At 32.4% G+C, this 25,033-nt stretch overlaps 12 non-coding genes across 12 annotated transcripts; all 12 read right to left on the bottom strand.

The window, feature by feature from the left end:
* Window positions 1–1,719: 1,719 nt before the first annotated feature.
* Window positions 1,720–1,811, bottom strand: Trnak-uuu (transfer RNA lysine (anticodon UUU)). The gene is given in 2 exon segments: window positions 1,720–1,755; window positions 1,775–1,811. It is a non-coding gene; the product is annotated as a tRNA-Lys (tRNA).
* Window positions 1,812–2,369: 558 nt separating this feature from the next.
* Window positions 2,370–2,461, bottom strand: Trnak-uuu (transfer RNA lysine (anticodon UUU)). Its single transcript is given in 2 exon segments — window positions 2,370–2,405; window positions 2,425–2,461. It is a non-coding gene; the product is annotated as a tRNA-Lys (tRNA).
* A 517-nt stretch (window positions 2,462–2,978) lies between these two features.
* On the bottom strand, window positions 2,979–3,069 carry Trnak-uuu (transfer RNA lysine (anticodon UUU)). Its single transcript is given in 2 exon segments — window positions 2,979–3,014; window positions 3,033–3,069. It is a non-coding gene; the product is annotated as a tRNA-Lys (tRNA).
* Window positions 3,070–3,630: 561 nt separating this feature from the next.
* On the bottom strand, window positions 3,631–3,722 carry Trnak-uuu (transfer RNA lysine (anticodon UUU)). Its single transcript is given in 2 exon segments — window positions 3,631–3,666; window positions 3,686–3,722. It is a non-coding gene; the product is annotated as a tRNA-Lys (tRNA).
* A 558-nt stretch (window positions 3,723–4,280) lies between these two features.
* Trnak-uuu (transfer RNA lysine (anticodon UUU)) lies at window positions 4,281–4,372 on the bottom strand. Its single transcript is given in 2 exon segments — window positions 4,281–4,316; window positions 4,336–4,372. It is a non-coding gene; the product is annotated as a tRNA-Lys (tRNA).
* A 558-nt stretch (window positions 4,373–4,930) lies between these two features.
* Window positions 4,931–5,022, bottom strand: Trnak-uuu (transfer RNA lysine (anticodon UUU)). Its single transcript is given in 2 exon segments — window positions 4,931–4,966; window positions 4,986–5,022. It is a non-coding gene; the product is annotated as a tRNA-Lys (tRNA).
* Window positions 5,023–5,580: 558 nt separating this feature from the next.
* On the bottom strand, window positions 5,581–5,672 carry Trnak-uuu (transfer RNA lysine (anticodon UUU)). The gene is given in 2 exon segments: window positions 5,581–5,616; window positions 5,636–5,672. It is a non-coding gene; the product is annotated as a tRNA-Lys (tRNA).
* A 559-nt stretch (window positions 5,673–6,231) lies between these two features.
* Window positions 6,232–6,323, bottom strand: Trnak-uuu (transfer RNA lysine (anticodon UUU)). The gene is given in 2 exon segments: window positions 6,232–6,267; window positions 6,287–6,323. It is a non-coding gene; the product is annotated as a tRNA-Lys (tRNA).
* Window positions 6,324–6,879: 556 nt separating this feature from the next.
* Window positions 6,880–6,971, bottom strand: Trnak-uuu (transfer RNA lysine (anticodon UUU)). The gene is given in 2 exon segments: window positions 6,880–6,915; window positions 6,935–6,971. It is a non-coding gene; the product is annotated as a tRNA-Lys (tRNA).
* Window positions 6,972–7,532: 561 nt separating this feature from the next.
* On the bottom strand, window positions 7,533–7,624 carry Trnak-uuu (transfer RNA lysine (anticodon UUU)). Its single transcript is given in 2 exon segments — window positions 7,533–7,568; window positions 7,588–7,624. It is a non-coding gene; the product is annotated as a tRNA-Lys (tRNA).
* A 559-nt stretch (window positions 7,625–8,183) lies between these two features.
* On the bottom strand, window positions 8,184–8,275 carry Trnak-uuu (transfer RNA lysine (anticodon UUU)). Its single transcript is given in 2 exon segments — window positions 8,184–8,219; window positions 8,239–8,275. It is a non-coding gene; the product is annotated as a tRNA-Lys (tRNA).
* Window positions 8,276–8,840: 565 nt separating this feature from the next.
* Window positions 8,841–8,932, bottom strand: Trnak-uuu (transfer RNA lysine (anticodon UUU)). Its single transcript is given in 2 exon segments — window positions 8,841–8,876; window positions 8,896–8,932. It is a non-coding gene; the product is annotated as a tRNA-Lys (tRNA).
* Window positions 8,933–25,033: the final 16,101 nt, after the last annotated feature.

Genomic DNA, 25,033 nt, shown 5'->3' with positions numbered 1-25,033 from the left:
CAGTTTAACACTAAATGGCCAGTATAAATCCATCTTAAAAGTCGTTTCAGTCAATCATTCCAAATATCCGAGATTTGAAATTAGAAAATATTTTATTTTTCCTATTTCTTGTAAAAATCCCAAATATAAATTGTTGTATACTGTGTAATTGGTAGATCAAAATTTTGTGCATATCATTGAGTTCATGTACATACTTGGTCATATTCTGAAAAACACGAAAATTTCATGCTACGGGCATCTTATCATTCAAGAGGCTACTTATAGGGTTTTGCAAGTAAGATAAAAAAAATAGTTGCTAAAACATTAAAATTGTTCATTTCTTGCTCACAAATACATTATTTTTAATATTTAGATAGATAACAGGATATTTGATACTAAAAGTAGTATTTTAAGTAAGATATAAGCCTCAAACTGACTGAAAAGTAAAATATTGGATTCCCTTCGGCGCTACGCGCCTCAAGAAATTCAATATTTTACATATTGGACAGTTTTCAGCTTATATCTACTACCAACATCATGTTTAAAATATTATTAAACGAAACGTTTAGATGGCGAAGAATGTCTATAAAACACAACCTTATTTCATTAAGGCATATACACCTACCGGGGGACTCGAACCCACGACCCTTATATATAAGAGGTTGTTCAGCCTTAAAAGACTGATGCTTTACCGACTGAGCTAGCCGGGCGCTTGATATCAGTCATGTTTATCATTTCTTCGGTTTAACGCCATTTAACTAAAGTTATGTTATGCGTTTATCAAATTTCTAAATAAAACGTTTTCAAACTTTTCAACACGATATATATGTTTTCCAAAATAAAACAAACACTTCAAATAACAACTAACAACAATTGGAGAATGTTACTAAAGTTGATGATGTGAGATATTCATCAAAAGTCATGTGCTCATGACCCGAGGACCTTGAGCCAACTACCCTAAGATATCAAAGAATTTAGCCTTCAAAGTATGATACCCTATCGAAAGGAAAATGGACATATTAAGATTTCGCTTCTGAACGTCCATCTTTTGCAAAGTAACTTGAATATTGAAAACAGACAATTTTATCGCGACCAATATCAAACGCAGTTATTCGTTACAATTTTTATCAAAACTGTTGAGTGAAAGAATTCATCTGGGCACGGTAATTGAAAAAAATTTACTTCAGTTGAAGGACTGCAAACGTTAGTTATTTATTAAAAATGTCTTTAAAAAGCAACATTTAATTTATCAGAACATATACGCCCAACGGGAAACTCGAACCCACTCAGATATCAGAAGCTAGACGGGCGCTTGATATCAGTCACGTTTTACATTTCTTTGCTTTAAAAAAGTCATTTAACTAAAGTTAATTAAAAACATTTAAAAATTACGTTGCTCATCACCCAAGATCTCCATCCCACGACCTTCAGATATCACAGAATATTTAACCTTCCAAGTATGATATCCTTTCGAACAAGCTGAACGGATATTTGATATCATTAACATTTCACTTTGAAAAGTTCATCATTTGCAATAAAAGTATCTGGGATATCGAAACATAACAATTTCATTGTGGCCAATATCAAATGCAGCTCTACGTAACAATTTTGTATTATCGAAGAACTTATCCGGGCACTGTGATTGAACCAAATAATATTTCAGTGGTTTGACAGCAAAAGAGGGTAATGAATGAATGGATGACTAAAAAAACCAAAACTTTTATTTCATTAAAACATATACGCCTAACGGGGGACTCGAACCCACGACCCTCAGATATAAGAGGTTCTTCAGCCTTAAAAGTCTGATGCTCTACCGACTGAGCTAGCCGGGTGCTTGATATCAGTCACGTTTTACATTTCTTTGCTTTAGAAATATCATTTAACTAAAGTTATGCGTTCATCAAATATTTAAAAATTACGTTTAGAAAATTTTCAACGCAATTAATAGTTTTTTTCCAAAATAAAAAAAACACTTTAAAATAGCTAACCAGAACTGGAGAATGTTACCAAAGGTAACTATGTGAGATATTCATCAAAAGCGTATGTGCTCATCACCCAAGATCTCCATCCCACGACCATCAGATATCACAGAATATTTAACCTTCCAAGTATGATACCCTTTCGAATAAGCTGAACGGATATTTGATATCATTAACATTTCACTTTGAAAAGTTCATCATTTGCAATAAAAGTATCTGGGATATCGAAACATAACAATTTCATCGTGGCCAATATCAAATGCAGTTCTACGTAACAATTTTGTATTATCGAAGAACTTATCCGGGCACTGTGATTGAACCAAATAATATTTCAGTGGGTTGACAGCAAAAGAGGGTTATAAATGAAAAGATGACTAAAAAAACCAAACCTTTATTTCATTAAAACATATACGCCCAACGGGGGACTCGAACCCACGACCCTCAGATATCAGAGGTTCTTCAGCCTTAAAAGTCTGATGCTCTACCGACTGAGCTAGCCGGGCGCTTGATATCAGTCACGTTTTACATTTATTTGCTTTAAAAAAGTCATTTAACTAAAGTTATGCGTTCATCAAATATTTAAAAATTACGTTTACAAATTTTTCAACGCAATTAATATTTTTTTCCAAAATAAAAAAAAAACAATTTGACATAGCTAACAAGAACTGGAGAATGTTACCAAAGGTAACTATGTGAGATATTCATCAAAAGCGTATGTGCTTATCACCCAAGATCTCCATCCCACGACCATCAGATATCACAGAATATTTAGCCTTCCATAATGATACCCTTTCGAATAAGCTGAACGGATATTTGATATCATTAACATTTCACTTTGAAAAGGTCATCATTTGCAATAAAATTATCTGGGATATCGAAACATAACAATTTCATCGTGGCCAATATCAAATGCAGCACTGTGATTGAACCAAATAATATTTCAGTGGGTTGACAGCAAAAGGTGGTTATAAATGAAAAGATGACTAGAAAAACCAATCCTTTATTTCATTAAAACATATACGCCCAACGGGGGACTCGAACCCACGACCCTCAGATATCAGAGGTTCTTCAGCTTAAAAGTCTGATGCTCTACCGACTGAGCTAGCCGGGCGCTTGATATCAGTCAAGTTTTACATTTCTTTGCTTTACAAAAGTCATTTAACTAAAGTTATGCGTTTATCAAATATTTAAAAATTACGTTTACAAATTTTTCAACGCAATTAATATTTTTTTCCAAAATAAAAAACAACACTTCTTTAAAATAGCTAACCAGAACTGGAGAATGTTACCAAAGGTAACTATGTGAGATATTCATCAAAAGCGTATGTGCTCATCACCCAAGATCTCCATCCCACGACCTTCAGATATCACAGAATATTTAACCTTCCAAGTATGATACCCTTTCGAATAAGCTGAACGGATATTTGATATCATTAACATTTCACTTTGAAAAGTTCATCATTTGCAATAAAAGTATCTGGGATATCGAAACATAACAATTTCATCGTGGCCAATATCAAATGCAGTTCTAAGTAACAATTTTGTATCATCGAAGAACTTATCCGGGCACTGTGATTGAACCAAATAATATTTCAGTGGGTTGACAGCAAAAGAGGGTTATAAATGAAAAGATGACTAAAAAAACCAAACCTTTATTTCATTAAAACATATACGCCCAACGGGGGACTCGAACCCACGACCCTCAGATATCAGAGGTTCTTCAGCCTTAAAAGTCTGATGCTCTACCGACTGAGCTAGCCGGGCGCTTGATATCAGTCACGTTTTACATTTCTTTGCTTTAAAAATGTCATTTAACTAAAGTTATGCGTTCATCAAATATTTAAAAATTACGTTTACAAATTTTTCAACGCAATTAATATTTTTTTCCAAAATAAAAAAAAACACTTTAAAATAGCTAACCAGAACTGGAGAATGTTACCAAAGGTAACTATGTGAGATATTCATCAAAAGCGTATGTGCTCATCACCCAAGATCTCCATCCCACGACCATCAGATATCACAGAATATTTAACCTTCCAAGTATGATACCCTTTCGAATAAGCTGAACGGATATTTGATATCATTAACATTTCACTTTGAAAAGTTCATCATTTGCAATAAAAGTATCTGGGATATCGAAACATAACAATTTCATCATGGCCAATATCAAATGCAGTTCTACGTAACAATTTTGTATTATCGAAGAACTTATCTGGGCACTGTGATTGAACCAAATAATATTTCAGTGGGTTGACAGCAAAAGAGGGTTATAAATGAAAAGATGACTAAAAAAACCAAACCTTTATTTCATTAAAACATATACGCCCAACGGGGGACTCGAACCCACGACCCTCAGATATCAGAGGTTCTTCAGCCTTAAAAGTCTGATGCTCTACCGACTGAGCTAGCCGGGCGCTTGATATCAGTCACGTTTTACATTTATTTGCTTTAAAAAAGTCATTTAACTAAAGTTATGCGTTTATCAAATATTTAAAAATTACGTTTACAAATTTTTCAACGCAATTAATATTTTTTTCCAAAATAAAAAAAAACACTTTAAAATAGCTAACCAGAACTGGAGAATGTTACCAAAGGTAACTATGTGAGACATTCATCAAAAGCGTATGTGCTCATCACCCAAGATCTCCATCCCACGACCATCAGATATCACAGAATATTTAACCTTCCAAGTATGATACCCTTTCGAATAAGCTGAACGGATATTTGATATCATTAACATTTCACTTTGAAAAGTTCATCATTTGCAATAAAAGTATCTGGGATATCGAAACATAACAATTTCATCGTGGCCAATATCAAATGCAGCTCTACGTAACAATTTTGTATTATCGAAGAACTTATCCGGGCACTGTGATTGAACCAAATAATATTTCAGTGGGTTGACAGCAAAAGAGGGTAATAAATGAAAAGATGACTAAAAAAACCAAACCTTTATTTCATTAAAACATATACGCCCAACGGGGGACTCGAACCCACGACCCTCAGATATCAGAGGTTCTTCAGCCTTAAAAGTCTGATGCTCTACCGACTGAGCTAGCCGGGCGCTTGATATCAGTCACGTTTTACATTTCTTTGCTTTAAAAATGTCATTTAACTAAAGTTATGCGTTCATCAAATATTTAAAAATTACGTTTACAAATTTTTCAACGCAATTAATATTTTTTTCCAAAATAAAAAAAAAATACTTTAAAATAGCTAACCAGAACTGTAGAATGTTACCAAAGGAACTATGTGAGACATTCATCAAAAGCGTATGTGCTCATCACCCAAGATCTCCATCCCACGACCTTCAGATATCACAGAATATTTAACCTTCCAAGTATGATATCCTTTCGAATAAGCTGAACGGATATTTGATATCATTAACATTTCACTTTGAAAAGTTCATCATTTGCAATAAAAGTATCTGGGATATCGAAACATAACAATTTCATCGTGGCCAATATCAAATGCAGTTCTACGTAACAATTTTGTATTATCGAAGAACTTATCCGGGCACTGTGATTGAACCAAATAATATTTCAGTGGGTTGACAGCAAAAGAGGGTTATAAATGAAAAGATGACTAAAAAAACCAAACCTTTATTTCATTAAAACATATACGCCCAACGGGGGACTCGAACCCACGACCCTCAGATATCAGAGGTTCTTCAGCCTTAAAAGTCTGATGCTCTACCGACTGAGCTAGCCGGGCGCTTGATATCAGTCACGTTTTACATTTATTTGCTTTAAAAAAGTCATTTAACTAAAGTTATGCGTTTATCAAATATTTAAAAATTACGTTTACAAATTTTTCAACGCAATTAATATTTTTTTCCAAAATAAAAAAAAAACACTTTAAAATAGCTAACCAGAACTGGAGAATGTTACCAAAGGTAACTATGTGAGACATTCATCAAAAGCGTATGTGCTCATCACCCAAGATCTCCATCCCACGACCTTCAGATATCACAGAATATTTAACCTTCCAAGTATGATATCCTTTCGAATAAGCTGAACGGATATTTGATATCATTAACATTTCACTTTGAAAAGTTCATCATTTGCAATAAAAGTATCTGGGATATCGAAACATAACAATTTCATCGTGGCCAATATCAAATGCAGTTCTACGTAACAATTTTGTATTATCGAAGAACTTATCCGGGCACTGTGATTGAACCAAATAATATTTCAGTGGGTTGACAGCAAAAGAGGGTTATCAATGAAAAGATGACTAGAAAAACCAAAACTTTATGTCATTAAAACATATACGCCCAACGGGGGACTCGAACCCACGACCCTCAGATATCAGAGGTTCTTCAGCCTTAAAAGTCTGATGCTCTACCGACTGAGCTAGCCGGGCGCTTGATATCAGTCACGTTTTACATTTCTTTGCTTTAAAAATGTCATTTAACTAAAGTTATGCGTTCATCAAATATTTAAAAATTACGTTTACAAATTTTTAAACGCAATTAATAGTTTTTTTCCAAAATAAAAAAACACTTTAAAATAGCTAACCAGAACTGGAGAATGTTACCAAAGGAACTATGTGAGACATTCATCAAAAGCGTATGTGCTCATCACCCAAGATCTCCATCCCACGACCATCAGATATCACAGAATATTTAACCTTCCAAGTATGATACCCTTTCGAATAAGCTGAACGGATATTTGATATCATTAACATTTCACTTTGAAAAGTTCATCATTTGCAATAAAAGTATCTGGGATATCGAAACATAACAATTTCATCGTGGCCAATATCAAATGCAGTTCTACGTAACAATTTTGTATTATCGAAGAACTTATCCGGGCACTGTGATTGAACCAAATAATATTTCAGTGGGTTGACAGCAAAAGAGGGTTATAAATGAAAAGATGACTAAAAAAACCAAACCTTTATTTCATTAAAACATATACGCCCAACGGGGGACTCGAACCCACGACCCTCAGATATCAGAGGTTCTTCAGCCTTAAAAGTCTGATGCTCTACCGACTGAGCTAGCCGGGCGCTTGATATCAGTCACGTTTTACATTTCTTTGCTTTACAAAAGTCATTTAACTAAAGTTATGCGTTTATCAAATATTTAAAAATAACGTTTACAAATTTTTCATCGCAATTAATATTTTTTTCCAAAATAAAAAAAAAACACTTTTTAAAATAGCTAACCAGAACTGGAGAATGTTACCAAAGGTAACTATGTGAGACATTCATCAAAAGCGTATGTGCTCATCACCCAAGATCTCCATCCCATGACCTTCAGATATCACAGAATATTTAACCTTCCAAGTATGATATCCTTTCGAATAAGCTGAACGGATATTTGATATCATTAACATTTCACTTTGAAAAGTTCATCATTTGCAATAAAAGTATCTGGGATATCGAAACATAACAATTTCATCGTGGCCAATATCAAATGCAGTTCTACGTAACAATTTTGTATTATCGAAGAACTTATCCGGGCACTGTGATTGAACCAAATAATATTTCAGTGGGTTGACAGCAAAAGAGGGTTATAAATGAAAAGATGACTAAAAAAACCAAACCTTTATTTCATTAAAACATATACGCCCAACGGGGGACTCGAACCCACGACCCTCAGATATCAGAGGTTCTTCAGCCTTAAAAGTCTGATGCTCTACCGACTGAGCTAGCCGGGCGCTTGATATCAGTCACGTTTTACATTTCTTTGCTTTAAAAAGTCATTTAACTAAAGTTATGCGTTTATCAAATATTTAAAAATTACGTTTTACAAATTTTTCAACGCAATTAATATTTTTTTTCCAAAATAAAAAAAAACACTTTAAAATAGCTAACCAGAACTGGAGAATGTTACCAAAGGTAACTATGTGAGACATTCATCAAAAGCGTATGTGCTCATCACCCAAGATCTCCATCCCACGACCTTCAGATATCACAGAATATTTAACCTTCCAAGTATGATATCCTTTCGAATAAGCTGAACGAATATTTGATATCATTATTATTTCACTTTGAAAAGTTCATCGTTTGCAATAAAAGTATCTGGGATATCGAAACATAACAATTTCATCATGGCCAATATCAAATACAGTTCTACGTAACAATTTTGTATTATCGAAGAACTTATCCGGGAACTGTGATTGAACCAAATAATATTTCAGTGGGTTGACAGCAAAAAAGGGTTATAAATGAAAAGATGACTAAAAAACCAAACCTTTATTTCATTAAAAATATGTACGCCAAACGGGGGACTCGAACCCACGACCCTCAGATATCAGAGGTTCTTCAGCCTTAAAAGTCTGATGCTCTACCGACTGAGCTAGCCGGGCGCTTGATATCAGTCACGTTTTACATTTCTTTGCTTTAAAAATGTCATTTAACTAAAGTTATGCGTTCATCAAATATTTAAAAATTACGTTTACAAATTTTTCAACGCAATTTATATTTTTCCAAAATAAAAAAACACACTTTAAAATAGCTAACCAGAACTGGAGAATGTTACTAAAGGTAACTATATGTGTGAGATATTCATCAAAAGCGTATGTGCTCATCACCCAAGTTCTCCATCCCACGACCATCTGATATCACAGAATATTTAACCTTCCAAGTATGATATCCTTTCGAATAAGCTGAACGAATATTTGATATCATTAACATTTCACTTTGAAAAGTTCATCATTTGTAATAAAAGTATCTGGGATATCGAAACATAACAATTTCATCATGGTCAATATCAAATGCAGTTCTACGTAACAATTTTGTATTATCGAAGAACTTATCTGGGCTCTGTGATTGAACCAAATAATATTTCAGTGGGTTGACAGCAAAAAGGGTTATAAATGAAAAGATGACTAAAAAAACCAAACCTTTATTTCATTAAAACATATACATGTACGCCAAACGGGGGACTCGAACCCACGACCTTCAGATATCAGAGGTTCTTCAGCCTTAAAAGTCTGATGCTCTACCGACTGAGCTAGCCGGGCGCTTGATATCAGTCACGTTTTACATTTATTTGCTTTAAAAATGTCATTTAACTAAAGTTATGCATTTATCAAATATTTAAAAAATACGTTTACAAATTTTTCAACGCAATTAATATTTTTTTCCAAAATAAAAAAAAACACTTTAAAATAGCTAACCAGAACTGGAGAATGTTTCAAAAGGTAACTATGTGAGACATTCATCAAAAGCGTATGTGCTCATCACCCAAGATCTCCATCCCATGACCTTCAGATATCACAGAATATTTAACCTTCCAAGTATGATATCCTTTCGAATAAGCTGAACAATCCGAATTTTGAATTTAAATTTAAAATTTATATCTTTGATAAATATGTGAATTTTCATCTATATATTTCAATTTCTTAAGTCGTTAAATGAGTTATTCACATGTGCAAAGACATAACAGTGAAGTTTCGCAAAATATAATTTAAAATAATAAAGAAAAATCATGTTGTATTATGTATCTGACCTACAACCTTCAGTTTGAAACTAAAAGTCTGACACCTGGTCACCGAGACTAGTTAGGCTTTTAGTTTCTGCTATTAATTGCAAGTAATCCATATTTTTAATACATATTCAATATCTATCATTGTATTGTATTGTCTTGCATTGTATTAAGAAGTGTTAGTTATATTTTCTGTCAGGTCAATGGCCTGTTAGCCTAATCCAGACTGTTGCTGTTCATATGTGGGTTATCTTGAGAATATTTACTGAATCCTACTCTACACTTTGTGTAACCAAGATGATATAATAAATTAGAAAGAAATCATTATTTAACATATACGCCCAACGGGAAACTAGAACCCATGTCCTTCAGATATAAGACATTCTTCCGCATTTTTCTTCTATTAAAGTATGAAAGGCTAAACAATTATTTCATATTTGATAAAATCTATAACCATTTAGAAACACATATATCCATATAAAGTTACCTGAGCTGGCCAATAGCCAACAATCAAAAAAGAAAGATAATTAGTGCGTACTTTATAGATTTAACCTAAAACGGGATACTTCTTTTAGTACTAATGAATATCATTTATGAAATTACTATTTACTCTATAAGGAAGACACCTGTGTTACATGTGCTCTATCCGAACATTATTCTTATTTTCTACATAACAATTCATTGGAAAATAGGCGCACAATGGTTGCCGTTTTTGCGGATATCAAACAGGTTGTCGCTTACATATAAGCATATAAAATATAGACTTATAAAAGCGATATTACATTGGTAGAGCATTTGGTCTCTTGTATAGAAGCTCAGACAGAATAAATAATCAGTCGAATTGTTTTTTATCTATCAATAATTCTTCAATTTACATAAAGTGAAAAAAGGTTAAACAGATTATTGTACTTGTAGATAACTCATTCATTGTCAAGTGATTCCTTGTGATTCCTTTTCAAACAAATTCGTCCTTCTTACAACAGTATAACAAGAGAAGCTTTTATATTTTTCCATGCGTTAATTGAGCAATTTTACCGGTTCCTTAACTTGTGTTAAAATGTCGTTGTAATGATTATATTGGGATTGAATAATTCCAATTGTATCGATTGTTAAGCTCTCGGAACATCGCTCAACACACTATAACAATTTTCAATATTATCCACGTCCATGTGTGGTATATCCTTTCAATTTATATCTTATGGATATTAAGACGAAAATTTAAAGTAAGTCAGCCAAAGGTTGGTCCATATATATTTTCGGACGACAATAATAAACAAGAGCTGTCCGTAAGACAGCGCGCTCGACTTTTTTAGTGCTTGCCTATAATACAAAACATTGACAGTTAAGGGCCATAATTCAAATAAAATCTTTGACAGAATTACCTTCTCCTGGACATGTTTGGGAATCATGATTGTAAACAAGTATTCCAACTTTCAAATTAATATCTCAAACAGTTCAGTCAAAAAGTGGACTGGTACTAAAAACTTAACCAAGATTCTAAGTCGATAAAAGGCCTTAATTTTTAAAACAAATCCTTGACAGAGTTACCTTCTCTTGCGTACAGATGGGGGTAATGATGTGAAATAGCATTAAAAGTTTCAAAGCAATATCTCAAAGGGTTAAGGCAATAAGTGGATTTTACCCATATTCAATGTATTTTCTAAGTCAAAAAGGGGCATAATTCTGTCAAAAACCTTGACAGAGTTATGTCCTCTTGTCTGTTGATGAAGGTCGTGATGGTAAACAAGTATGGTCAGTTTCAAAGCAATACCTCCAATGGTTTTGAAATAAAGTGAGGTGGTACAAAAAAACTTAACCAAGATTCTAAGTCGATAAAAGGCCTTAATTTTTAAAACAAATCCTTGACAGAGTTACCTTCTCTTGCGTACAGATGGGGGTAATGATGTGAAATAGCATTAAAAGTTTCAAAGCAATATCTCAAAGGGTTAAGGCAATAAGTGGATTTTACCCATATTCAATGTATTTTCTAAGTCAAAAAGGGGCATAATTCTGTCAAAAACCTTGACAGAGTTATGTCCTCTTGTCTGTTGATGAAGGTCGTGATGGTAAACAAGTATGGTCAGTTTCAAAGCAATACCTCCAATGGTTTTGAAATAAAGTGAGGTGGTACAAAAAACTTAACCAAGCTCAATACACTTTCTAAGTCAAAAAAGGGCCATAATTCTGTCAAAAACCTTGACAGAGTTATGTACTCTTGTCTGTAGATGGAGGTTATGATGGTGAACAAGTATGGTAAGTTTCAAAGCCATACTTGTAATACTTCTGAAATAAAGTGGGGTGGTACGAAAAACTTAACCAAGGTGTGACGCCAACGCTAACGCTAACGCTAACGCTAACGCCGACGCCGACGCCGGGGCGAGTAGGATAGCTCCCCTTTTCATAGAAAAGTCGAGCTAAAAACTGAATGAGTGTCTTAATCATTTAGAAAGAGTAACTGTGATTTATCAGGGATAATGAATCAATAGTTATACTTCATATATTTTTCGAATTTATCATATAAATTCATTCAAAATATTGCATTCCTCGTAATTAAGTATCAAATAAATCACGGCGCAGGAGTGTAATTAACCCGTTTAATAAAAGTGACCTGTCGTCATTTGCAAATATGCAAAAGTATACAACAATTTCGATAAAGCATTGTTTGCATTTCACTATTTATATCAGCTGTCAACAAATTATGAATCTAATATGTACACCGTTTATATTTTAGAATTTGTGATAAAAAGAATATTATGTTCGTGTAGAGACAATACTTAATTTATTATGAAAGAATATTATCCTCGCCAAATTCAAATTAGATAATTAGAATCATATACCCTTTTAAATAGGTAAAATACTTTAACTTCTCAAATATTTTTAATAAGAATATTTTACACCTACATAGTATATATCGAGTCTTCTGGGAAATAATTACAAAAGTAAAAGAATCATTGTATTTTTTTTATATAACTGATTAATCAAAATACACAATGTTAGGAACCCCACTTTATTTTGATATTATAAGAATCTTACACTGGCTGCCGGTTCAGACCGGAATATCTAGCCCGGGAGTTACTGTTTACGGCGGTAACGAGGCTCTGTCGGGTATCCGCTAAACACTTACCCGAGAGATGTTCCGACAGCTGGTGTTTGATTCTTTTTCTTGCATAATACATATCAATTATTTTCAGAACAGAAATTATGAAAACTGATATTCTCATTGCGTACTTGTTTTCTTATAGAAGCGTATGAACTTGACAGGGTTTCCATCACCGGTGTAAACGGTAGATCATCCTGTCTGACATGCAAGAAAAGAATGTCTAGCTTTTATATCTCGTTATTTTTCTTACATTCTATCCTTATCAGTATTCAGTTGGACATTGTCTTGGTTGACAACATTGTCTTGTGCTTCAGAAACGAATAATGTTTTACATCTTTGTGAAGGGCAAGCACAACGTTTACAACGTTTAAATTATGGTTTTAGAACATGTTAGATGCTTCATACCCAACGAAAGTAGTGCTAAATGTGACAAATATCAGGAAGGAAACCAAATGTGAACAAAGTAGTATTTTGACTTCCATGCAAGATACTTAATCACTATAACTGTTCTAATTTTTACAAAAACAACAGAACAAAATATGTATCAGGTAAATGACCAAGGAGTAAACTTTGGGAAACCAAAAATGTACACCGAAAATAAAACAAGTCTTTTGGGAAATGAAAGTAAAAACATGACTGGTGCATAATGGGCATATAAAATATAACAAAATGAGATTCGAAATTAATAATGGTGACATGTTTTAAAATCAATGATATATTAAAAATTTCATTTACATCCGGCCAAATGGTCTGGTAATCACATTATATTGATAAATATCAAACTATTGTACACAGAGATGTAAAATTATAATGATAATAATGAATTATATTCCTTAAATGTATATAATTAAGAGAAATATATATTTCACAATACACATGAACATATGAAATATTTATATAACTAACAGCCCATGGAAGCATATTTAAAAAAAGAAATTACAACATTTTTGCTACAGTATTTAGAAAAACAAACAAAAACTACGAAATCACCAAAACAGGATCTTATCAAATCATAAATTGAATCTTCTCACATATTTTTTTCTGTCCGTTGCCTGTCATGATTGACACATGTGCATTACTATTTCTTGAAGCATGTCTACAGAAATTTGTACTTTAGAGTGGATCATTTTCTTTCTACTTATTCCATTGGCCTACAGTTTGCAGAGGATAAATCAAATATCACACACTGTCTGGACTGTCATTAATACATTTTATTTACAGACAAAAGACGTCGTCTTACATTTCTCAGTATATGTAATTTTGTCATTATTGATCAATTTGTTGTAAAATATTGTGTTGTAACAAGGTTAGTATGTTGGTTTGACTTGACAGTGTTAATAACTGGTTACAATTCTTCAGTTATTGTTACAGTTTGTCAAAAAAACCAGACATATTAATCAAAACATGGTGATTATTTTCAACAAACATTTTCCTCTTTTTATTAAGCATATTCATCTTTTTCATTCAGTTCATTAGCCTTTTTAATTGGTTTATCCGTACCTATTCATTTATGACAATGACATTGTGTTTATTCGTAATATAAGGCCTTCAGTCCAAAAGACAATCAGATTTTCAATTTATCCAAGAGTGAGATATAAATATATATAATAGACATATGAGTATATTTACAAGTAAGTAGTATAATGGTAATATTGAATATTTAAGTTGAAAAAAAGGTAATACTATTAAACATTTAATGTACAAATGCCAATATATTTAATATCAATATTGAAGAGGTAACTATTAATCTAGATATATTATTTAAACATAAAGGTATGGTTACATAGAGAAACGTTCGTTTCAACAAATTGAGTGACTGAAATACATGACACATAAAAATAAATTAAAAACATTACAATATACATCTTTAAATTTGTTCAGTTATTTGAAGTTTTCTTAAAGTATTTGCTTAGATAAATTTTGCCATTTTTAAATATTGTCTTTCGTTGTTTCTGACATTATAGCATTAAAGCGTTCATTACTGTTTACAATCACATTCCAGTTACAAAAGTTTTAGTGTTTGTGTCTAAGGTCTTTGTATGCATACGGCATACTCAGTGACAAATAACATTCGTCAGAAGTAGATGTTTTATAAATTCTGTAACTGATCGCTTTTGGCGATGAATTAATGTCAGAAATTATCTCTTGTCTACAGCAGTCTGAGACTCGGGTCCTAAATACTTGCATGAATGTATTCACATTTCCGACTCTGGCCTAATTGAAATAACATACGTTTAACATGAGTTGCCCATGTGATTCGTCCTTGTTCATCTAAGTTTCTAAGCATAATATAGCATTGTCTAGCCTGGGATTCAGGCGTTGATATTTTTTGCTTATTTATAACATATGCGCTATTTCATACTCGATCGTCATAGATAACGCACAGCATCTCTGGTTTTGATAGTATCAACGCCTGGGGAAACCTGCGGGGTTTCCCATGTAATTATCGACTAATGATAATCCTATTAATAGACCGATTAGCAAGTGACCAACAAATTACATGACTAAATCGAAATCGAGGCGAAGATGATGAATGTTGAAAATTTGACGCTATTCACTATTATTAATTGCGTCCAGCACAATTCTCTGATGCTCACAAACTTTATCCAATTTAACTTATCAAACCTGTTGGTCGAATTAACTCATCATGCAATAAACTTTGTCAACGAGTGTTATTTAAATAGGAAATGGTGTTTTGAAAGCGAGGCTCCGTAACTGTTCGTTGAGCTTCGGGTCACTTCGTGGAAATTCCGTTTCTATTTTTAGCAACTAGTTTGTCGTTGCATGAGTTATCGTTCCGTAATTTTCGGGATGTATACTAGGTGGCGCTTCGATCGAAAATCGTATTTCCCCAGGCTGTCGATTTGCCGAACAGAAGCACATAAAAATCGACAGACTGGAACCCAGGCTAAGCATTGTCTTCGTAACCGATATTGTGGCATTTCCGTTAATTTCAACCAGTACTTGACATTCAGACATATATGTTACACTAATTGGAAGGCGTCCGCATTCACTAAGGGCGAAGAAACTTGCAACGTTTTGATTTCAACATGCTATCCTTTTGCAAAATGATATATGAACATTTTCGATCTGTCGACATGTGTTATAGCCCCAATTCTCTGATGAGTATGTCAAAATGGGTTTATCCATAGCATCGAATAGTTTGAAAGCATCATTAACACTAAAATAACCAAAATGATTCTGGAAAGCATAAATAACATTTACAGCATTGGTCGCCTGTATGGCTTGTACATCTTTCGTTTTAGTCCAGGAGAGTTTCGGGGAAAAGTATGCTCCTAGGTATTTGTAACAACTGACACCTTCTTTTTCATTTTCATTATACATCCAATGCTCATATTGTCTTAGTAGAGCGCCATTTCTGAAAAACGATTATCTTAGATTTATCAAGGTTTATATACATCCCAGTTTCAGCACAATAATTACTTATTTCATTTAAACCTATAACATTTCAGCTATAATTCCCTTTTTAAATAATAATGACAAAGTAAACGTCTTTTGGTGTCATTCTTTTTTTAAACGTCACTAGTCCTTTTTTATAATTGCAATCATACTTCATTGGTATTATTTCATATGAAATATTTTTTATTTAAAATATTGGCTTTCTGATATGTGAACATTTGAACATTTGATTGAAACATTTAATTTTTTACAAGTTATCTTTTATCAAATAGTACATGTATTCCAAATTACTGCTACTCATTTTTGTTATTGACGGTCAATTTATATAATACTTTAGCAAATGTGAACATATTGAACTGATCGCAGACTCTATACCCAAGCGTATTTTATGATTTAACTAGAGTTAACATGGTATAACACTAATGATTTTTTATACCACAGAATATTAAAGCAATTCCTATTTGAAACAATGATATTATTTCGCATCTTGTAAACGTATTATTCAGATATAATTTCGCACCATGTAAACTTATCATTCAAGCTAAATGTCTTTAAAATATTGAAGCCTAGAGATATTTATTCGAGCACTTAGAAATAAATAAGGTTTTCATTTTGCGACTTAGCGTCTGGTTACCATATAATCACTGTTGCAAACTACAAAACTAATTGTATGACTTCATGTAAATATAATGCCACTATGAAATTTTTTCATGAAAAAAAATACTACAATGTAAACACTTCATTGAAAAAAATCAACAAAATGTTTTATAGAAATAGCTCAAATTTGTTTTGTATTTCTATTAGTCTACTTTTAAATTACTTTTGATAGCTTTCATTTCACTTGCTGAATCAAACATACTGGAAGCATATTTATAAAATAAATTATTGACTTCAAAAACGCAAACTTATTAACGTATGTGAATGGATAGACAATCAATTGCCCAAACAATTATCCCTAAAGTACGTTAAATCATTGAAAGACATGTCGAGCAAATGATAAAAGTGAAAATAATTCAATAATAAAATATAGTTTATTGGTAATTTTCACGGCCACATAAAGATTTAATGAATCCAGTCGTGTGCATGGACCTGTGTTAGCGCAGCAACCATGAAAATATGCCCTATTGCTATTTTGCAGAAAGTGTAAAATTCAATAATGGCTGTTGTGGCGATTGAATGTTTCGTCTATCAATGGATAAAATCATTCATGCATGTAAATAAACAGTTGTATATCACCACGTTATGAATGATCAAGCATTGTGATGAACATGCCTGTTTCGAACGCTAAGTTTATGTCGCATTTATGTCCGAGAATAGGTATTAACAAACAAAAATGAGGACGTAAAATGGAATGATTTAAGACATGTTTGCAAAATGCCCAAATACCCTTTAAACATTAAGTTACTATTGTGCAATACATTAATTGACCAGACGCCAGCTGGCTTCCTGGTCGAATAATAAACAAGACTCCTATCTTTAACGATCATAATGCAATTATTCTTAAGCCAGAAAATATTCAAGAACAGACTTGATACAAGTTCTAAGTTTAACCATGTCAATTCAGCAAATTGGTATGTTTTTTTTTTGTAAATAATGCATGTGTCTAATATCTCAACAGCATTTTAACTAGTACAATCAGTTTTTAATCGTTAACAGTTGCTATCCCAGACAATATTCAAAGAATAACTTAATTAAAACGTGTCAAAGTGGCAAAATGGTATTTATTTGCTGCGTCTGATTTCACTACATGAACAGCATATTAACCAGTACAATCAGTTCTTAATTGTAAGTTATGGTTCATCTTAATCAAAATACTACATTGGAGGCATGTCCGACCTACGATTTAAGGGACATGTGACATGTGGTTAATGCGATGTTTCCTACTGCGATAATTGTGAAACTAAACACCAAAGTGTTTATAACGTTTAACACAAAAACTCGCTCCGTTACAATTGAAAAGTTGCTATTGTAATAATATAATGTTTCGTACGTCATAGGGATAAATTATAGACATTATATTAGTATTGTAGTAGATCAAGATTTTAAAAAAAACGAGAAATCAACATGAAACGTTTTCATATAGACAGAACGTTTTACTGAACAAATACGTGTGTCTATTTTGTAGTTGTGGCTGTTATTGTTATTGTTGTTATACGTGTTTCCTTTGTGATCTGCACAGGAATAATATACAAAAACATTTTTAGAATGCACAAATAAAATATAAGCATTTACATAGGTCAAATAATTCATATAGCAAGGACAAAGTTGAACATAAATTAAATGCATTATGTCGCAAATCTAAAATGCAAAAATATGTCATCGCATTTCAGTGTTTATCCGTTTAATAAAGCAATAATTTGTTAATATTCAAAGATAATGACTCTCTAGACGTTTACTAATTTGACACTGATAAGATTTCTCTGTCAGATAATTTCGGTGGCTGTAGACATTATTTTATCTAAATTATACGACTGGAACTAATATAAATGTATGACAAGAAAAAGACTTGGCAAGACGCAAATTAAATTTGTTTTGTAGTTTTGATTTTTCTTGGTTTATGTTGTGTTTTTTTTAATATATTACTGAAAGACAAAAACCCTTCTGTTTTTCACGAGGTTAAAAAGTTGCTTACAATTTAAAAAGAGAAACATATTTTACTATTTTATAACAGTATCGATACTTCGATAAATAAACAGTTGTGTATACAGCAATTCTTTCTGTAAACTCAATTACATATTAAGATATATAAAGAGTTTTTAAGACACTGTAATGATGAAGGGAATTTTTGCATTGTAGACATGAAAAAAACTTTTAACAAAAAGAAAATTTATTATACAAATCACTGAAACAAACAATTTTAAACATGTTGTAAATTGTTTTCAATTCCATTTTTAAAATTTCACGCAAAATGGGAAAGTGAATATTATATAGCGAAACAGACAATCACATGTCGGTACACTCTCACCATCACCAACGTGTTCTTTACTGCTTTGGAAAGGCCGATTTCTTGAGAAGTTGAACATGTTAAAGCTATATTCATATTTTACGTGTATAATTTATTATTATGATTTACAAAATTGCCTCCTATTTCTTTTGTATATTGATATTTATAATAATGCAAATAAATATTTGGAACACTATATATACGGTGTTGTATTTACTGTTTGAAGACCGAAGCACACACAAATGACAATGTTTTCTATATCGTTAAAGGTTAATTATGCGTGTGCGAAATGAATTAATCATTGTGTTCTGTTCTTTGGTTAATACTTTGCTTATTATTTTAATATAAACCTGTGTTATTGTTTATTCTGAAAGTTTGTCTTGTGAATTTTCCTCAAAATAATTCATATTAGTATTCAATTCTAGATTATATTGGTGGTAGTAATTGACAACATTGCCTAACAAATTAAGCACATTAAGGACACTATTGTACTTCAAGGATACATTATGCCCAAATTGGATATACAAAAATACTGATAGTTGCTATACAGTCTATTTTTTTAAATAATCATCCTTGCAGTACATTCAGAGAAAATATGCTATGTTTAAAACTCATTTTACACAGAACGCGGATATAGTGTCATTCAATTAAAAAGAAAGTTAACTTAAGTAGTAATAAAGAGAATGCAGGCTCACAAAAAATAGTGTGTACATTCTTTTTTTTTTCAAATTTAATAATAATGTCTAAGATTTCAATAAATTTCTGGAATAAAAGTATTTTACAAAACTATGTGAGTTTTATTTAAAACAAACAAGAAATATAAAATCTAAAGATCCTTATTTTTATTTCGAAATTTAATTTTCAAACGTGATAACGAAATAATTAAAACACAAACGCAAAAAGCACACTTAAGACAATAAAATAAAATAGTTTTTAAATATTATATTATAACTCTCTCTGACAGCCATGATTTGCAGATGTGTATTACCCATTCCTGGACATTTGAACTTAAACGTGGACGGCTTTTTCCATTAAAAGTGGATATATTTTTTTCCACATATGTGTTCGTTTACAATTACCAGAGGATAAATCAAACATCACGCACTGTCTGGACTGTCGTTACTACACTTTATTAACAGACAATAGACGTCGTCTTACATTTCTCACAATCGGTAAATTTGTCGTTGGAAATCAATTTGTCGTTGGAAATCAATTTGTCGTTGGAAATCAATTTGTCGTAATGATTTGCGTTGATCGTATGTTGGTTTGCTTGTTAGATTAAATCACCTGTTGGTTACAATACAATCTGATATTTATCTGTAGGACTGATGCTTTAAAATGTTTTTCATTTTGTACTTCTTAAAGAGTACAACTTTTGAACAAGAGATAAAGTAATTGATTATTTGGCAAAGTTGATAAATAATAATTAACCTTATTGTCAAATCTTGTAATTTTGACTTTTGTCTATTTAAATAAAATTATCAGATTAACGAATTAAAAATAAGAATTTAACCCAACGTATTTGTCAACAAAAGTATAAGGCTAAATATATTATTATCAGAAAAAGATGAGAGTAGGCTTCTGTCAATTGTGAGCGACTTTTACACTCAATCGGGAACATACAATAAAATATATGCTGTGATACAACCAGAGCCAACAATGGCTTACATGATATAGAATATTGCCTAACAGCAGTATTTTCTGATAATTTATTATTTTTTAAAATATTTCAATTAACAATGGATGGTTTAAGAATACAATTATATATTTTGTACATCTGTTTAACTTATCAATCATGCCTAATGTCCTTAGGGTCGTGAACAAAGAAATACGAGGGTTGTCCAAACAATTCGTGCACTGCAGTTATTGTCGTCAGAGTTATTGATAGAAAAACACTAATTATATATCACTTTAAGGGGAAATATGTCTCAAATAAGAAAACAAAAGAAAAAAACGTGTAACCGGCATGTCGTGTAAAAGAATGGTCATATAGTTACCTTGGTAACGTAATACCGGCGCACAACAAAAAATTGGGTTAGTTCATTACTTTGATGCATCACAGTATTCTTTAAACACTACATATATATGTTAAAATTCAGGGAAAAGTGTGTGTACGTATTCCTAACGTCACTAGAAAATATTACGTCATGTGCCCTATTGTAACGGTTGTAAACAAACATTTGTGTGTGGTCGTCAGTACTGTAATTACGTGAAAATGTCAGTCGCTAAACGTCTGGAAATACGTACGATCATTAAATTGTTGCAAATATTGGTAAAACACCAACAAATACCTGCAAAGAACTTAAAAGGGCAAGCGGGACAAGTTCAGTGTCACGAAGGCTGGTTTTTAAATGGCACAAACGCTCTGTAGAAGGGCGAGAGTCGGTAGACGATGACAACCGGTCAGGCAGACGTCCGTCCGTAATGCCGGCGCATGTGACGAGGGTTGTCCAATATATTCGTGCACTGGTGGAATATGTTACATGTACGTTGCATAAGAACAATAAAAACTACAAAATACTTTGCATCAATCATTCCTCTATTGACAGTAAAACAAATTATAACATAAAAAGCAAATGCCACTTTACAAGCAACAAACAATTAATACAATTACAGTAATGAACTAACCCAATTTTTTGTCGTGCGCCGGTATTACGTTACTAAGGTAACTTAATGACCATTCTTTTACACGACACGCCGGTTACTCGGCTTTTTCTTTTGTTTTCTTATTTGAGACAGATTTCCCCTTCAAGTGATATATAATTCATTTGTTTTTATTAATAACTCTCACGACAGTAACTGCAGTGCACGAATTTTTTGGACAACCCTCGTATTAGTGGTTTCCTAGCACTTATTTATAAAGTGTTCCAATTTTCAGATTTTATATAATGATTTAGTTTAAACATATTTATTCTCAGAATATGTACATAATAACATTTGAAATATATACACATACAAAATTTGACAATATTCAAAGAAGAGGATTAGAATGAAAGACTAGGTCTTATAGAATTCTTCTCCGTTTAGTTGTTAAGTATATCGGTGTCGAACTGGTGATCTAAAATTTTCTGAGAAAAATATATATTACCAAACGTATAATAGAAACAAATATTTATGGAGTATGAAAGCAGTAGTAATTCAAAAGAGAAAAAGGGGAAGGAGAGTCTCATAATTATTTGTTATGTGTTAAATCGTTAAAGGAATCTTTTAGTTTTTGCTATAAAAGACTGCACGTTAGAGAATATTGTTGAATTATCATCATCTGATAGGCCAGGGTTTCCGAAGAGAAGAATATCGAGATTGATATCAAAAGCTTGAATATTAATAAATAATTCATTTCGGTACAAGTTGTAGCGATAACATTCAAAGAAGAAGTGATAGTTGCTTTCGACTTGACCACATTCACATAAAGGTGAGGGTGATATGTTTCTTAGAAAAAGATGATAATTTAAAGAACTGCATTTTGTGCGAAGACGTGTATGGAGAACCTGTAATTTTCTGTTACCAGAATAGTAGTATTTTGGTGTGCGTTTCTTGTTACGTGTTAAGAAGTTCTTGAATGATGAAAGTGTTGGTAAGTTCCGAACTTCGGTTGGTAAGTTGTTCCAATCGCGTATAGTAGAGGGAAGAAAGGAGTTGTAGTATAAAGAAGTTCGCGCATATATTCCAGCAGTATTATCAGAGTTACGTAAATTATACCTTGTATTAGTTTGATCAGGAATTAAGGAAGAGAGAAAGTCGGGAGTCAAATTGTTATGCATTTTATAAAACAAAATTAATCGGTGATTATACCGTCTTTGTTCTAATGTTTCCCAATTAAGTTCTTGAATTAGGCATTCGATAGAAACTAATCTTGTCGCACCTGAAGCAATCCTAGCACATTCATTCTGAATCTTATCTAAGCTTTCGAGTTCATATTGAAAAGCATTTCCCCAAATGACGTCTGCGTATTCAAGAATAGGACGAATGAATGAAGTGTAAATTATCTCAAGAGATTTTCTGTCCAAAGAATATTTCAACTTTCGCATTATATTGACGCGCTTCCAAGCCATTTCGGTTATATATTCAATGTGTGAATGCCAATTACAGTTATTAGAGAGAATAATTCCTAGGTGTTTATGATCGTTAACTTCTGGTATATTTTGATTGAGCATATATAAAGAAGGGTGGTTTGCGTTATGTTTTCTAGATACAATAAGTGATTCTGTCTTTGATGGTTGAATGTGACAAGCCAATTATCTGCCCATGTTGTGATTGTCTGTATATCTGTTTGTAACTGTTGAGCTGCGACTAGTGGATTTTCTATGATAATATAGAGACTTGTATCATCAGCAAAAAGTTTGACAGATGATTGGAGATCTAGAACAATATCATTTATGAAAATAAGGAATAGCAGAGGGCCAAGAATAGAACCTTGTGGTACTCCAGCTGAAAGAGTACCCCAAGATGATTTTGAATTAGATATAACTACACGTTGACGCCTATTAGTGAGATAGTTAGAAAACCATTCGAGGAGGCTGCCGGAAACACCTGCATATTTGAGTTTTGATAGCATACCTTTATGCCAGACTTTATCGAACGCTTTACCGATATCAAAGAAAATAACCCGAGCTTCTAGACCATTGTCAAGTGCTTTGCACAGTGTATCATAGATAAAAACAAGTTGATTAACAGTAGAGTCGCCAGGAATAAAGCCGGATTGAACAGGAGTAAGAAAGTTGTTAGCTTGGAGATGGTTGAAAAGATGTTTGAATATTAGCCGCTCAAAAACTTTTTCCATTGTATTAAGAAGAGAGATAGGGCGGTAATTATTTGGAAGAGAGGAGTCACCTTTTTTAAAAATTGCAGATACATGAGCTACTTTCCATGTCGATGGTACTTTACGACGAAGAAGTGAGGCATTAAACAAATCACAAAGAGGTTGAGAGAGTTCATGTGACGCTTCGCGTAGAATTCTATTACTGATACCATCAGGACCGGATGCTTTTTCAATATTTAATGATCTTAGGACATTTTCTGTTTCAGTTTCAGTTAGTGTAATTTCAGATAGTGAAGTTGTTGTCATTGATGGACCAAGATCAGGTACATGCTTATTTGAATCTTCAATGAGTGTTTGTTTAATAAAATAGTCGTTTAATAAATTTGCTTTGTTTTCATCTGTAAAGTTTAGTTCGAGTGTTTCTGGATTTTGTAATGGGGGTATTGGAGTTATTTGTTGTGATGATATAAATGATTTTAACGTTTTCCACCAGTCTTTAGACGATAATGATCCTCTTTTGAGTTTATCCGATAATTTGCAATAATAATTTGATTTAGCTTCGCGAATTAATAAAATAGTTTCATTTCTAAGTTGTCGGAATTTTTGCCAATGATGTAAAGACTGTGTTTGTTTTGCTTTTCTGTAAATGCGTTTTCGTTTTCTAATGTGGCTTCTTACTGTACTAGTCATCCATGGAGCATCTGATGGTCTAACATGTATTTGTTTATTTGGTATATTAATTTTTGCAATATTTATGATCTGATTTGTTATATTGTCCGCATATGTGTCTATATCTGCGTGAGTGCATGTATGCCAGTTATGATTTAGTAGATCTTGTCGGAGTTTATCAAAGTCACCTCGATTGTATTCCCATATAGTTCGTTGAAATCCACGTTGAGAGGGTTTTCTAAATTTGAGAAGACAAAAAACTGGGAGATGGAATCGATGTTCTTGGTTGAGAAAGTGTTCACCAACACCAGCTTTTACGATGTTATTTATATTAGTTACAAATATGAGATCTATTAATGATTGTGATGTTTCGGTGAAGTGAGTAGGTTCGTCAATAAGTTGACTCATATTAAATTGTTGTGTAATTGAATTGATTTTTCTGTTTGAAGTTATGGTTAATGCATCATAATTGAGGTCACCTGTAAGGATAATGTCAGAAATATTTGTATCGATAGCAAGAGCGATTGAGTCTTCAACCTTATTACCGTAATTTGCATCGGCATTAGGAGGTCGATAAAATAGACCGAAGAGTACATGTATATAATGATTTATAATCACGAAACAAAACATTTGCAAACTATAGATGCTTATACATTAATAGCATTGTATGACTCTTTACAGACAAAAGTTTTGAGTTTTTATAGTTTGAAAATTAACTCAAAAATGTATTAAATATTTCAGACAT

The sequence above is a fragment of the Ruditapes philippinarum genome, unplaced genomic scaffold (genome assembly GCF_026571515.1).
Source record: "Ruditapes philippinarum isolate M1 unplaced genomic scaffold, ASM2657151v2 ctg9596_1_1_1_1, whole genome shotgun sequence".
Lineage (NCBI taxonomy): Eukaryota > Metazoa > Mollusca > Bivalvia > Venerida > Veneridae > Ruditapes > Ruditapes philippinarum.
This window is presented reverse-complemented; position numbering and strand designations above follow the sequence as displayed.